The sequence below is a fragment of the Osmerus mordax genome, chromosome 6 (genome assembly GCF_038355195.1).
Source record: "Osmerus mordax isolate fOsmMor3 chromosome 6, fOsmMor3.pri, whole genome shotgun sequence".
In the NCBI taxonomy this organism is placed as follows: Eukaryota; Metazoa; Chordata; class Actinopteri; order Osmeriformes; family Osmeridae; genus Osmerus; species Osmerus mordax.
The window spans coordinates 11376473-11391267 of NC_090055.1; positions in this window are offsets into that span (position 1 = coordinate 11376473).

Consider the following 14795-nt stretch of genomic DNA (forward strand, 5'->3'; position numbering starts at 1 on the left):
CAGTGACTGAAGTGGTAACATCCACATCCATGCATAGTCTCTGTTATAAGGCCATGCCTCAACCAGGCAGTGGGATGGTCAGCCACGAGGCATGTGCTGAGGATGGGTAATTCAGGCGATATCTACTACAGAACACTAAAAATTGGGGTCCTCCTTGGTGTGAATGGGGGTAGGTGTGTGCGTGTGTGTGGTGGGATGTGGTCTTCCGCTGCCATAAACACTGAGATGAAAGAGAACAGACGCAACTTCGGGACAACAAAGAGAAGATAGACACTATAGACCTGGAGGAGAGCCATCACACAGACGTGTTCCTCATTACACTTATCTCTCACTCCTTACTTTTACGCTCCTCTCCCCATGTCTTCCTTACTACCTCACCACAGGCCTGTGTGTCTGTATGAGCTTGTATGCTTGTAGAGACCTGAAGTGCCTGCAAGAATAGTAAAACAAGGAAAATGTGAACTTGTGAGGAAGTTTCAAGTGCTATTTCTAGGAGTTTTTAGGGGGTTTAGGGTTATAGAATTACATCAAAGCATGGGGTTAGGAGTAGGCAAGCTACTCTCACTGAGTACTCCGAGATCTGGAAGAGGTTCATGAAGACACTGGGGGACCTGTTTGCCTCTCAGGTAAACCCACACCTCCCCAAATGGTTCCAATGGCAGAACCATAGGGTTCGATGGGGCCTGGATGCCCAAGTGAGCTATCACATCAGTAAGGATTGAGTTGCTCACATTCACATTTTGACCTTCTCCCACTGACAAAGTCTACCCATTCAACCAAAATAACTTTTTTATGTCCTCAAGCACAGGTCTTGAGGTCTATGACAAACAAGTTGGTTCCAAACCACCTCCTATACATGTCACAGTAAATGGTCAAGATTCAGTAGGTACTGTGCAATGTTTCACCACTTCAAGCCCATCTTGATCTTGTAGCTTCGGTTCCTTGGTGTAGAAAAGAGATCAGGAGCTGTAACAACCAACAAAACACACTGTTCATCCACAGTACTGCTCAGTCCTTAAACAAATTTCGTTTTGGCTGTGGATGTTTGGTCCTCTGTGTTAGTTTCAGTGTTGGCTGTACACGTACGCACATCTGCGTCTGAGGTTTGGACAGCTTCAACCAGCTGTCATTCTCTGAACGATGCCGGACAAGAAATTAATGACTTTCATTCAGGCCCTAATTTAATTTTCTTTTTCATTTACCCACACACCATTGGATATATCCTTCTACTGCCGGGCCATGCAAGAAGTAGCTAATAAAGAAACAATCTTGATTACAGCAAATGAGAGAAATTGATTCATTGGCAAAATAAAAATGACACAGGAAAGCTAGCAAATGGGTTCAAATACAAACTAAGCTAATCCATTTTGGCCCCAGCGACAGTAGCCCGGGAAACACTCGAGTGGTTGGTGAAACTGTGGTTTATGGTTGTGGTCCAGATGGTTGTACATAACTGCAGGTGAATAGACCCAAAAAATTGAACAAATGGTCCCCTGGCTTTATAAGTCTGTGTAAAAGAAAACCAGAATGCCTCTGGTGTCCGTCTGGCAGAACCAGGCAGGCAGGCAGACACATACACACACACACACACAAACTCAGACAAAAGCAAGGGAGCCAGAACACTGGTAAGAGGGGTCTTGTCAAATGTGCTGTTAGAGGATCCAGACCTGTATCCTTCCTATCAGACAGATCTGACCTGAATAGGAGTGCTGTGATCTCAGAAGTGCCCAGCCCCCCCCCCCCCCCCCCCCCCCTCCCCAACACACACACACACTCACCGCTACAGACACACCGCTCTGATAACAATGAAAAAAAACCTGTTATGGCCAGGAGACTCATGAAAGAACACAGGGCAATTAAGATGCTTTATACACACTCGGTCTGTAGGCCCCTCTTAGCTCTCATCTAGCAGAGATGAGGACAGGGGATAGGTCCATAATCTGCCAGTGGCTGCCACAAGTAGGATTAGACACTCAGGTGGAGGCTGAACTGGTCAGGAATGTCCGGCAGGTCATGTGTTTGTCAGGAAGAGGAGAGGTGGCAGGGAGGAGGAAGAGGAGGGAAGAGAGGTGAGGAAGGGCCGGAAATGTACTGGACCAAGTGCTTTATTTCCTTTACCTATGCAGCCTTAGCCGATCATCCTACGGACTCTGTCCTTCCCCTTGTCCACAAGCTTGGAGAAACAATGACAAAAGTCAGCTTCCTCGTAGGTTTAAGACACACTCATGTTCAGTTCAGCTTTATTGTCAGACTCAGAGTCCAATTTGAAAAGTATACAACATGTACAACCACTGTCAAAATACTAACAAAATACATACAGGGTACAGATAAAAAAGAAAAACATTGCGACTTATCATACCACAGTTATACCAACGTTTCAGCAGAGGTGACGGGTATTGTACGTCAGTAAGCCTAGAATTAGACAGCAGCATGATAGTGGCGTTCTGAGAATCATCCCGTCAACAGTTACATTATACGTTACGTTTTTCAATAGAACCTGGAAAGGCTCATGCGATCCATCAATCTAATTCCATCAATCTAATAACTGGAAAAGGAATATGCGCTGTACAACTATTTCCCCCATCATTGAAACAGAGAGACGTTGTCTGTCTATTGATCTTGGAGTGTGAGGGAGCTCTTTAGTTAAGTATCTGAGTCTGACCTAACCAACAGTCAGTCGTTACCATGGGCCCATTAACTATGATTTAAGATCATGCTACAAAAAGATACCATGTTGATACACACTGTTTGCATAGAGTTACATACACTGTTGGACCTTTGTGGGCTTGCATTCAACCTTGAGATAGAAAGAAAGAGCTTTGCATAGAATGCAAGCTTTGTTGTGATGTGCAAATGTCTTGGAGCAGTCTAGTGTGATATTGGGTTTAGTTTCTCTGTAGCCCACCAATAGTTCTAGATCACTAAATTAATACAGTAGCACAAGTATTCTGGGAGGAGTGTGAGGGACTGGCAGATTTCTACAGTCCTACAGATCAAGCACTTTAAGATAGTCTCAAATACCCTTGTCATAAATTGTTGGTATCACAGAAATGCCCAAACATGTTTTTATTTGTGAAACAAGCTTCTTTACTTTAATAGTGGTCCCATACGGTTCCTTAATGATTGCTGTTTTAAAATCAAACATAATGGATGGTCGTATTCAAGTCCTCATCATGGCCCCAAAAGAATGAGAGAAAGTGGGTTGCTGTAAAATAATTTTGTCAGATGCCACATAAAACTGGGGAATATACTGCCAAGTCTAGCAATAAACCTCATATAAACATAGGGGGCTTTCTTTACTAACTGCTGTTTAGACTTAGATGCTGCAGCATTGTTTTGTTCTATTCACAAAGGCCTTTGCTCCACATGAAAAGTCAAACATGTTGAAATGTAAGATTATACAGTGTACTTGATAAAAAGACTGTACAGTGTGTTGTCTCTCGGTTAATCTTAGATTATATGACTGCTCGTTCGTAAACAAGTGAGCACGCTGGAACCCATGCAACGATCCCTATAGAGGCGAATTAGTTAGATTCATTCACATTTACTAATTTCTATAGGGATGATGTCTTATCTTGATCTTTGCTGTCACTGCTAAAAAACAATCCTGTCAGTTATAGTCAGCCACCCTTCATAAGAAACAATAGATGCATTTTCTCTGCTTTTACTCAACTCTACTCTGTCATTCAAAACCATTTTGATTGTACCAGTGTCACTGGTTTCTTTGATATATTAAACCCTGTGATTTAGGATTGCTTGTTTCAGTTTCTTGATATCACATAAAATCATACCTAACCTCATTTTAACACAATCTTTTATTGGGGTTTGGATCTTTGTGACTTGCTTTCTCATGAGAGTGCTGGTGTTGTCTTCATCTGCGTCTGTCTGTCTGTCTGTCTGTCTGACGTCTGTGATGGAAGAGGTTCTTGGGTCAGTACAGCAACACTGTTCCTCTGTGTTACAGTAACTGCTCTGAGGGAACTAAATGTTGAACCACCACTGAGCGAGCCTTTATCAAAGCCACATGTGTTTGCAATTAGAGCATATGGCTGGAGTTAGAGAGAGCAAGAGGAAAGAGATTCTCAGGTAGTTTATCCACAACAGGCAGGTCTTTCATCCAACATAATTATTGTTTAACGCAAGCAGGTCTCAATGAGTGAAGTGTGTTTGAGTCATCTTTTGAACTCCTAAACGTATCAATTAAAAGGAGTGTGTGTCGCAGTCTTGGGCTATGTCATGTGAAACTGAGATTCACTCTGGTCAGTTTGTCCATTGGAGAGCTTACATTTCTGTCTTCACCAAGTCAGTTTACACACTTACTAAAGGGATGGTACTTGGGGTATTTACGCCAAGAAATTTGTTTGTGAGAATGAGACACCTGTATTTTTCCCAGTTGGCCATTTTATCCACAAATCTGTTTCCTTCTGAGCACAAAATTCAGAAACCAGTTCAATCTGCTGTGTATCTGAATTACATTTTGAGACAATGGAGAGTAAAGCTCTCGGATGTTCATCCGTTAACCTTGTTTCCTGACGTGTAGGAGTTCCATGGCAGTACTCAGTAGTTCAGCTGATGATGCAGTCTTTGTTGAGGAGCTTGGAGTGGTCAAAATTTGCAGTGTCAGAACTGACACTGCAATTGGGAGATGCCATAGAAGTAGAACATACACATGACAAGCCCAGTAATATTTGCTTAGTAACTTGTATATGTAATGTATGAGTTGTAAGTCCCTCAAAGTCCCTTCATATTAATTTGCTAAGTATTTTTCATTTAGTGATTGGTTTCGTAGACCTGACAACCAACTGAACTGTGGGAAAAGTTGTGGTCTTGTAATTGCATGTTTTAGAGGCCTCCTGAGAAACATTTGTTTAGTACATCTTTTCCAAATGTCTTTAACGTAGTCTACTGGTCTGCAAAGCCAATGCTGCTGGCCAGACCCCCTCACTCCTCACCTCCTTCCAAGAGGAGTCACTGATGTGAGTCAATTGTTCTGAAAGACAGACTACACCTCCCTCCATTGGTCAGCTGGAGTCACTGCACACTGTAAAGTAGATCATGTTCAAAATGTTAAACTGTTACGTTCACTTACTAAACAGCTGTGGCAATCTTACATGCATGTATATTATGATAAGTTGGTGTGATTCAAGCCAGCTTATGGACATGGCTTTCCAAAGGGCCTGATTAAGGCACGTTTTACACTTGGAGGACAGTCAAACCACAGGAAGTATACAGGAGTATTGAAGATACATTAACTGAAGATGCATAAACTACCATGTAGTTACATGGAAATACCTAGAGTTGTAACATTGTAGGTAGATAGGAATTGCAATGTAAATAAATAGTAATAAGTGTTAGCAGTAAGTTTACAAAAGTGTACGAAGGCACAGTATGGGGGAATGATGTGAGGGTTAAGTGAATGTCATAAGAGGGCAATTGAAGGTTGCGATACCAAAACCAATGATACCAAAAGATCAACATGTATATCCACAAGCAAGCCCAACCTCTCCCATACTAAGTTTTACCCCAGCAGTAACTTTTACTGCTAAACCAAAGTGTAACTACATATAAGTTCCAACAATGTTTTTACTTGCCACATAGTCACTTGCCTTAATGTAAAGTCAGCTAAAAATGGTACAATAACTTCAGGTTTTAAGGATTATACTCTGTATTCTGTATCTGGCTCTCTCATCTGACATCCTTTCTACCAGTGTCGGACTGGCCATCGGGAGAATCGGGAGATTTCCCGAACGGCCGGTCAAATTATCGGACGCTATGGCCACGGCACTATGCAAAAAAATATATATAGCCTAATAGTTTACACTCACTTTGGAGACGGCCTGAATACCAAGCAACTGTTTAACTGGAGCGATCCAAAATCCAAAGGGTGTGGGCAGGGCCGGCCCAAGCCTTTATGGGGCCTTACGCCTGGGACACATTGCCTGCGATCGGCTGCGATCTGCTGCGACGCGCCTGGAAGCGCCTCCTTTTTTCTTTTGGCGCCCATGTTATCAAATGGGACCGACCACACTGGCTGCAAAGCGCCACGATTGCCTGCAATTGCCTGTTTCGGCAGCTTGCGAAATCGGCTGCAGGATGATGAAATACACCATATTAGTTGATATATTTGAATACAAAAACATGTTATTAAGATTTTACTCCATTAATTGTCGACTACGGTGAACATTTGTAAAGTTGTAGACTTTATAATTACACAATGTTGGTAACGAACGTCCTTTACATGTGTTTACCCTGATGAAAAGGAATGAAAATAAACGGATTGATCCGTTGAGCTAGCATGCCCGTAGTTGTTTTGTTTGTTTGAGAGAAACGAGTTGTCACGCGTTGCACACAACACACGCAGACATAGCCTACCGAGAGAGAACCCCCAAGTCGATTTCTAAAATCAGAATCAAATGAATTCTCGAAGTTGAAAAGCACAGGGAGTTGTTGTATGTCAGCAACAATTTTACAAGGACAACGTAGATAAGGATCAATGCTGGGATATAGCCAATGCCATGTTTATGTACCATCTCAGCGTAAAGGAAAGCTCAGACTAGCTGAAAGGCTTGGTGACCGGCGCGGAGAAATGCACGTGTGGTGTGAACAGCTTTTGCTCAGTCGTAGCCGATCGTGGCGCTGCGCGGCGCGTCCGGGCGCTTCGCAGCCAGTGTGTCCCAGGCGTTAAGTAGAATTTATTTGGGGGCCCCTCGGCGTCGCCAATTGTCATTATGTTTTCATAATTACTGTATTTCTTCGATTAAACTATTTGAGGGCGACGTTTAATCGAAGAAATACATTATTCTAGGCTCGCTTCGCGAACATGCTAACGTGTTAGTTCGCTATATTAAATGTTCTTAGACAGTTTGAACAGTAGCTATACCGTCTTCTAAATAACCGATTAAGCAACGAGCAAATGTCAATGTTAGACTAACTAGCTCTATCGCATCTGCCATTTATTAACGCTGATTTGCAAGGAATGCAAGAACAGCTAGATAGCGAAAACACCTAGACTACCTGCTGTAGCCTGTAAACTAGTTTAGCTTGCTAACGCAATAGCACATGCTTCTCCAGTTCTTTCAATAGATAATCTAAACAGGCGTTAGCAATAGGCCACTGTAGACTGCTATTCGTTTTATGGCTATTTTTCGTAAGATTCCCTTCTAATGCCGACTAACAGCTAGTCTCTAGCTAGCTAGAGTAATTTGATAAGTAAGGTATGTTGATGTGATATTTGAAACGTATTTAGCTAACAGTGGACCCCTAGTGCAACACAAGAGAATGTTCATTAAAATGACATGCTGCTACTAGGTATTTCAGGACATGCTACTCCTAACGTATTTCTGGGGCGGCGTTTATTACACAATGTTCATTTTGGGTGAGGCGCTTAAACGAGAGCAGCGTTTAATAGGGGTTATGCGCAACATTCTTCCGGGTTCTACAAAACAGATGTAACTACTTCCGGCCGTCCGCTACTGAAGTAAACACAGCGTAACACCTTCGGTGTTTACAGGAGCTACCCTTAATTACAATTTCCGATGTACACCGTATTGCCAAACGGACGTCCAGAGCCCCGAGTACTCTGTTAGACAAGGTATTTAAGTTTTACGCCTCATTTATTCATAATTATAAAGGTATGTAATATATCTAGCTTTTGCTAATGGCATCGGATATAGCTATAGTGTTAGCCTATAGCTAACTATCAGTAGTTAGTTTAGACTTGTATGCTATCATAGTTTAGTCTTTTATTTTTGCTCGCAGACGATTAAAACAGTCAAACGAAGACTTTTAGCGATGGGGTTATAGTACCAACAGTATAATTACTACGATGTCCTGTGTGTTTATGCTGGTCAACCGTTATGTAATCCATCTGACTGTAGGTCTAATGTGTCGACTGTAGGTCTAATGTAGACTGCTGTTCTGGCAGGTATTTCAGATTTCTAAAATATTGTTAGAATAATGATAAAAGTACTGAATGGATGAATGCTGTATCTTCTTGTCCACCAGTTTCAAACAAAGACAGGTTGACCGGTACTATCAGTGTCAGAGCAGCTTGTCACAGGTCCATGCAGAAGAATAAAAAAAACACACAGCTTGAGAGTAGGCTACTGTAATGTTTAGGGATGGGTTTGGGTATTCTGTTCAATTTTGCAGTCTGTTCCAGTTCAATGACTGCAGCATAGCATGCGTTCATCATGCGTACATTACAACTGCTTTCATTTGACCATGAGCATGTTCTCGACTATGTAAACATTCTTCTGAGACACTTGATAAATGGCTATAGTCTACCTGTTAGTGGAGAAGTAAGGTAATTGGGGCAAAGTTGATTGACAGTAAATCTTTCTATTGCAACATATTTGGTATGGTATACCTCACCTCGTATTGTAATAGACTTGTAGGAAACCCCTTGTCAACAAACTTACCCCAGCAACTTTACTAGGCCAATTCTTAATTCAGCGGTATCTGAATAGTAGCAAAATTCACTTCAAAAACACTTCAGAGGATACATCAGTATCAATGTTTGTCAAATTGTCTCTTTGTGTATTTTACACAGATAGTGCTACGTGATTCAGAACCTGTCGTCATGACCTCCAGTCAGTGTTCGTGCAAAGCTGGCACAGCAGTGTGTAATGACACTGCTGCACTGCTCTTTCAGACAGCTCATTACTCAGAGCTCAATATCCAGGTTGTCCCCCCCTGTTCATGCCTGCACAGAAACTGAACAACAATAGCACAAGCCCAGAACTACAGTAAGAGTTGAGGCAAATGTACTGTATATGTATGTAAGAGTTAGGCTATGTATGCAGCAATAAAAATTGTAAGTTGCTAAAAGAAAGTATTGTGATCTAAGGTCAGAAGCATTTTGAGGTGCAGCGTAATATAGTGGAGACTCAGTTTATTTTCCGAGCGGTAAATGGGACTGCACCCGACTACATCAAGTCTCTCCTCCAGCCTTACACCCCCACCCGCCAACTACGGTCTTCTTCTGACAACCGTCTGGTGGTCCCACCGCTCAAGAGTGCCCGGTCCCAACACAAGCTCTTCTCCTGTCTGGCCCCCCAATGGTGGAATCAATTCCCCACCTCCATCAGAGACACTGACTGTCTCCCCACGTTCAAGAAAAGGCTCAAGACGCACTTGTTCCGGTACTTAGGAATGATTGGCTGGACCTGATGTTAGGTTCCTCCAGGATCACAATGACTCTTATTGAGAGACTTGTTGCTCTTGTTGGTTAGTTGTAACTGACTTAAAGTTATTGTACTCGCTGTGAATTATATTATTGTTGCTTGCTTTTTATACAGGTACACTCTTGCACTTCTGAAGTTCATGTTGTTTAATTGTAACTTGTCTAAACATGCTCTTATGGTTCTTCCCTTTGGGACTTATTTGGCTTTTACAATGTATGCTTCATGTTTTGGCTATCCGCAATATTTGTATCTCGTTGTTATGATCAGTGACCTTACCACTTTTGTAAAGCTCTCTCTTGGAAGTCGCTTTGGATAAAAGTGTCTGCTAAATGCATAAATGTAACTATCCCTCCAACGTCAACAGCTGCAAAGTTCCATAGTCTTCGGGTCTTTTACCAAATGATGGAGTGGAAAGGGGGAAGTGAACGTATGGACCAAAAGACTGGGGGTGGCATGTTTTGGATGGGAGATTTATGCCAATAATGACCATCAGGTCATTGGCAGAAGGATGATTGGATGAAGATTGGGCCGATGTATTTGTCATATGAATGGTGTTTCTGCCTATTCAAATTAGAGCATATTCAATAAGTGTGGAGCTCATGTGCATATTCAAATTAATTTCAAAAGAAACTTGTAATACAAAAAAAGTTACTTTTCATGTATACTTTTACTATGTTAAGTTTTATAGTGGTAGGAGTAAAGGAAAAAATTAAGCCTATTTGGGTGTATTTTGGGCATATTCGATTCGTGTATAGCTCGTTTGCATATTAACATTCATTTTTAAAGAACTTGTAATACAAAAAAATGTTACTTGTCATGGGTAGTTTCAGTGTGTAAAGTTTCATTTTGATATGAGTAAAGGAAAAAAATAGCCCCATTGGGGTGTAATGTTGCCTGGCCTTATTGGCACACATCTCGGATTGATGAGAATTGGGTGTGCTTTGCCTTCGGCAAGGGCACAAACTTTGTTCTCTCACATATATATATATATATATTTTTTTTGCCCCCCTAAAACTCAGTCAATATTTGGCCTACATAGACAACGTAGGTGTCAAAAGTTTCGTCTTGGTAGCGATTGAGTTGCTTCTATTGGAATTTACGTTCCGTTGCATGGTTTAGGCTTAAGTTAAGTTTTTGTGGTGAAAAGTGAAGCTAACGGTGGCTAATTTGCTAGCCACAGTCACTGACGTTACTAACGTCACTAACGTCACGAAAACACGCGTGACTACCTGTAGCAGAACATTCGTTTCACATCTGTTAACTTGGGGGATAGCTAGGCTAACTATAGCTTTACTGCAAGGCAGCTGCAGGAACGCCACAAGCAAAGAGGCCAGGGTGATAACTATTTACTCATTTTACTTTGTGATGTGAAACACAATTATGAAATGTAATGTACAATATTAGCTGATATTATTAAGGAAGTAGGCCCACATCTACTTTTGGAAACGGTAGTCTACTATTTCACTGAAGCATTAGCATCATGACATTAGCCTCTGTTGCCCGGGCAACACATACTACAGTGGTCTATGATGCATCTGTTTTCAATCTTTAAAATAAACATTCCTCACAAATACATTTTCGTTGTAGGATTTATTATGACATTACATTACAAGTAAACGATTTGTGGGTGAAATTATCATTACCTGTGGTTTCAAACCAGTGTTGCTCACTGCAATGCTGTAGCCTACGCGAGACACTACAAAAACATCTACACAGCTGTAGGAAGTCAAACGGCGACAGAACATGTTCGGCACTCCCCTTACTTAATCAAAAGTCTATCTAACTACTAACCTGAACTTCATTGCCACAGCCTAAACGTTGCCAATCTGTTCATGAAAATAATTAATTTCAGCCTAAACCGTACAACGGAACGTTAAATCCAATTCAACCAACGCAATCGCTACCAAGACGAACACAGCAGTAGTCTACTAGTACTGTACCGTAGTAGTACAATTTACCGCGGCAGCTTCTCCACACAGGGCTATATCGCATTTTGCGTTGTTACTGACAATGGTCGCTACCAGTGAGCTTTTTATGAATGAGCGATTTTCCACTAAATAAATGTCAAGCTTATTTACGTTTTGGGGGGCATATTTTCAGTTAGCAGATGGGACTGTCTGAATCGCGATTCCATCTTCTACTGCCGGGTAACGTCGTAGAATAATCTTCAAAGGGGGTTCTTTATTAATGAATGAATGCAATGAGTAGGCTACATGCCTGAAAATATCACGAGAAGGGAAAAACTTAAAATGACGTTTAAGTCATAGAGATTAGGTCCATTTTTACACCGGTCTGCCAAATTTATTCGTTTTGATTCAACGATGAGGCTGCCTCTTGCAGGGGAAATGAGAAGACATCTATTTCATTCTACACTTCACTCGTATTTTCAGTTGTAAATGAGCAGCAAATTTTTTTTCCTTTAAATCTATTTAATCTTTATAAATAATAAGTATGCATTTTCATATAAAATATACAGAAATCAGTTGTAAAAATTTCATTCAAAAACGGACCCCTGTGCAACCGACGCAAGCAAGCACACCCTACAATTTCCCCAGAAATTGTACCCTCTCTAGTTCCTTCTATGAACTGCAGGTCCTAGCCATAGAAACCAGAATAATGATTTATATGGATATGTAAATTTAAATGAGCTTCTTAAATTAATTTGCTGAATTCATATATTTCATTGATAACTTATTTGTGTATGTACTGTAGGCTAACGTTGTAATGTGTGGAGCTAGCGTTGGGTTACTTCCTGGGAAACGGTCTAACGTTAGGCTATTATAACGTTATATAAACTCATCACTTTATTCTTACCTGTCACACTTAGCCTAATGTAGAGAGTAATATAATTTATAAAATGCTTGAACTTCTCTGTCAATATAAGTTCTTTGCATCACCTAGCGCTGCAGATGTGTACGGAATTGAGAAGCGGAAACGATTACATCTGTTTTCCATCTGTTTTGCTTTACATTTAGTCATTTAGCAGACGCTCTTATCCAGAGCGACTTACAGTAGTACAGAGACATTCCCCCGAGGCAAGTAGGGTGAAGTGCCTTGCCCAAGGACACAACGTCAGTTGGCATGACCGGGAATCGAACTGGCAACCTTCGGATTACTAGCCCGATTCCCTCACCGCTCAGCCACCTGACTAAATAATAAATATGCTATGTGGATCAAATGCAGTTGTATTACTTGTTCTGTTCTGTGTATTAAATTGACAGGTGCAACTTGGTCAGCAGACAGAGCTATAGTTTGGTCATAAAATATTGAGAGTGACACCATTTTCATAATTTTGGCTTTGTACATCACCACAATAGATGTTAACAAAAATATTGTATGAAACGTTTAGGACATGCAACCGTTTGTTTGCACAGTCCCCTTATTTCAGGGGCTCAAAAGTAATTAGACAAATGAACATAATCATAAATAAAATGGTAATTTTGTATACTTTGTCGAGAATCCTTTGCAGGCAATGCTGCTTGAGTCTGGAACCCATGAACAACACCAAACTCTGGGTTTCCTCCTTTGGGATGCTTTGCCAGGCCTTTGCCTACTGCAGCTGTCTTCAGTTGTTAGTTCGTGGGTCTTTCTGCCTTAAGTTTTGTCTTCAGCAAGTGAAATGCATGCTCAGTCGGGTTGAGATCAGGTGATTCACTCAGCCAATGCAGAATATTTTACTTATTTACCTTAAGAACTCCTGAGTTGCTTTCATGTGCCATCCAATCAACTTTGCTGAATTTGGCTGAATCTGTGCAGACAAAATATCCCTATACACTTTAGAATTAATCCGTCTGCTTCTGTCACATCATCAATAAACACCCGTAAATGTCCCAGTGCCATTGCAAATCATGCATGCCCATGCCATTACACTGCCTCCACTGTGTTTAACAGATGATGTGGTATTCTTCAGATCATGAGCCGTTCCAAGCCTTCTCCATACTTTTTTCTTCCCATCATTCTGATACAGGGAGATCTTAGTTCCATATGTCCAAAGAATGCTCTTCCAGAACTGGGGCTGTCTTTTTTTTTTTTTATGTTTTTTTGACAAAGTCTAATCTGGCCTTTCTATTCTTGAGACTTGAGTGGTTAGCACCTGGTGGTGAACCCTCTGTATTTGCTCTCATGAAGTCTTCTCTTTATGGTAGACTTGGATAATGATATGCCTACCTCCTGGAGAGTGTTTGTCACTTGGCTGGATGGGTTTTCTTCACAATGGAAAGGATCCTGCGATCATCCACCACTGTTGTCTTCCTTGGACGTCCAGCCCTTTTTGTGTTGCCGAGCTCCCAGTGCATTCTTTTTTTCTCCGAATGTACCAAACTGTTGAATTGGCCACTCCTAGCGTTCCTGCTATCTCTCTAATGGATTTTGTTTTTTTAAAGCAGCCTAATGATGGCGTGTTTCACTTGAAAAAAGGTGGCTGCATATTATAGAGCTGTAATTCCTAAACCTTCCCTCCGATTTGGATGTGAATACCCTCAAATTGAAGCTGAGAGACTGCAGTTTAAGCCCATATTCATTATTTAAGTGAGTCTTGAATAGGTTTTGGCCAAAATAACATAACTTGTGTCTGTGTGCAAATATGTATGTACCTAACTTTAGATGCAGATCATTCTCATCCACGTGCTGACATTTATCCCTGAATACGTCCATTGTGAGAGGACTGTCTAGTCCTCCTTCTCCAACCATCCAGCTGCTCATTCATAATGTGGTGGGTGTGATAGATCTTTGTGTTGAATGAATAGACAACATGACATCAAAAAAGAAAGCTTTTGGAATCTTGTTTATAAAGACTATAATTTCAAATCTGCTGTCCCTTCCTACAACAGCTACATATTAAACCAAAACTGGTTATATTAAGTATTGCCATGGGTTCAAATTCATGATCAAGCTTTGCATACCAAGTATAGAAATGAATTGATAAAGTCCCTTGGCACCATCTAGTGGATGACATAGTTCAAATACAAACCGGGAAATCCTAAATATTTTGGGCATTATGCTAGACTCAGGTACATTTTGTCATACTAAGAAGATATGTGTCAAGGTTAACAGTGTCAATGACGGCACAAAAACAGACCTTGTAAATGAATTATTAATATTCCATTAGGTGTTAATTTGTATGTAAATGAGTCTACACAAACTGGAGCAGCCCTGCTCATTATGAATAATGCATTAATACAGCTACCTCTGCAGCAGAACATTACTATTAAATATTATCCCAATATAATTAGGATTGTGGTTGATGTTGAGTATTGAGTATGAGAGAGAGAGAGAGAGAGAGAGAGAGAGAGAGAGAGAGAGAGAGAGAGAGAGAGAGAGAGAGAGCTGTGTATAGCTGTATACACATAAAATAGAGGGGGGGAAGTACATTCTATTAGAAGGGGAGAGTTTGCTTGTGAGTGAGTGTTTGGGGTCAGTGCAACTGCAAGGTAACGCTCACCTGAACTCACTGCAGCAAGGCATGAGGTGTAGGCGTCTATGATGGAGCTAAGGGGCGGAGTGTATGACAATGAGAAGGAGGGCTAAGTGTTGAGTTACTTAATATTCCATGAGATATCGAACGTTGATCTGGCGCAGAGGACGTCAACAGAGGCAACTCGGCAACAGCAA